This window comes from Nannospalax galili, unplaced genomic scaffold (genome assembly GCF_000622305.1).
Source record: "Nannospalax galili isolate Female #2095 unplaced genomic scaffold, S.galili_v1.0 scaffold1021, whole genome shotgun sequence".
In the NCBI taxonomy this organism is placed as follows: domain Eukaryota; kingdom Metazoa; phylum Chordata; class Mammalia; order Rodentia; family Spalacidae; genus Nannospalax; species Nannospalax galili.
Genome location: NW_008344095.1, coordinates 729,073 through 730,979, shown reverse-complemented (window position 1 = coordinate 730,979; position 1,907 = coordinate 729,073).

The window sequence follows — 1,907 nt, the reverse complement described above, 5'->3', positions numbered from 1 at the left end:
AAATTCACACAGGAAAGGAATATGCAAGAGATGTGAGACACCATGAAAAGATGAAATCTACATATCATAGGAATAGAGGAAGAAGAATTATTTCAGGTTCATGATATTGACCAGATCTTAAATAGGATTTTAGAAGAGAATTTCCCAAAATTAAAGAAAGACATCCCCATAAAAATGCAGGAAGCAGACAGAACACCAAATAGACATGTGACACACACACACACACACACACACACACACACACATACACATTTAAAAAAATCTTTAAAAAACACACATGTTTTTAAAAAATCTTTAAAACACACTCACATACAAGGGAAAGCCCATCAGAATTACAGCTGACTAATCAATGCAAACTATGAAAGCCAGAAGAGCCTGGACCAAGGTATTTCCAGTTCTACATTAAAATAGATGCCAACCCAGAATGTTTTACCCCAAAAACTTTAGCAAAAATGTCTATTATAGTTGAGGAGGAAAGAAAAATCTTCCATGACACAAATAGCATGAAAGAATACTTGTCCACAAAACCAGCCCTGCAAAGAATACTTGAAGCAATACAGAGAGTAGAGAGAGAAACAACTATACCCTAGGAGCAATGAAAGAAAATAAACAAAGATATAATCTAGGAAACACAAAATTACACAGAAAACACAAACAGCAATCAAAATGACGGCAACCAATACACACCTTTCAGAAATAACCTTAAATATTAATGGACTGAACTCCCCAGTCAAAAGACACAGACTAAGTGAATGGATTAAGAAACAAAATCCACCTCTTTGCTGTTTGCAAGAAACCCATCTCATCTTCAAGGACAGGCACTACCTTAAGGTAAAAGGATGGACAAGAATATTCCAAGCAAATGGCACTAAGAAACAAGCAGGCATTGCAATTTTAATATCTGACAAAATAGACTTTAAAGTAAAACTGATCAGAAGAGATAACAAGAGTCACTTCATTCTGATCAAAGGAACAGTTAACCAAGAAGATATTGCAGTCCTTAACATATATGCACCAAACTCTACTGTGTCCAAATTCATAAAAACAACACTACAGGACTTTAAGACACAGATTAATCCCAACTCAGTAATAGTAGGGGACTTCAATACCCCACTCCATTAGACAAGTCAACTGGAAAAAGAATAAACAGGGAGACATCTGAATTAAATGATACCATACATCAAATGGACCTAACAGACATCTTTCGACTCTTCCACCCAAGCACCAAAGAATACACTTTCTACTCAGCACCCCAAGGAACTTTCTCAAAAATTGACCACATACTGGGCCAAAAAACAAACCTCAAGAAATACAAAAAATTGAAATAATTCCATGCATTCTACCAGACCACAATGTAATAGAGTTCAAAATCAACACAGGGCAAAGCCCTAGTTACTACAGGAACTCATGGTGATTAAACAACACACTCCTAAACAATGAGTGGGTCAAAGGAGAAATTAAGAAAGAAATAAAAGAATTCCTGGAATTCAGCAAAAAGGACAATACAACACAACACAACCTCTGGGATACATTAAAAGCAGTCCTAAGAGGGAAGTTTATAGCTCTAAGTGCCTACATTAAGAAATTAGAAAGAGCCCAAATAAATGACCTAACACTGCAACTCAAGATGCTGGAAAGGCAAGAATGAATGAAATCCAAACCCAGCAGAAGAGAAGAAATAACAAACTTCAGAGCAGAAATTAATGTAATAAAAACAATGAAAACAATACAAAGACTCAATGAATCTATGAGCTGGTTTTTGAAAAGTTAAACAAGATAGACAGACCCTTAGCCCAATTAACCAAAAGAAAGAAAATCCAAATCCAAATCAACAAAATCAGAGATGAAAGGGAAACATCGTAACAGACACTCAAAAGATCTTGACCACTGTAAGGCAATATTTTAAA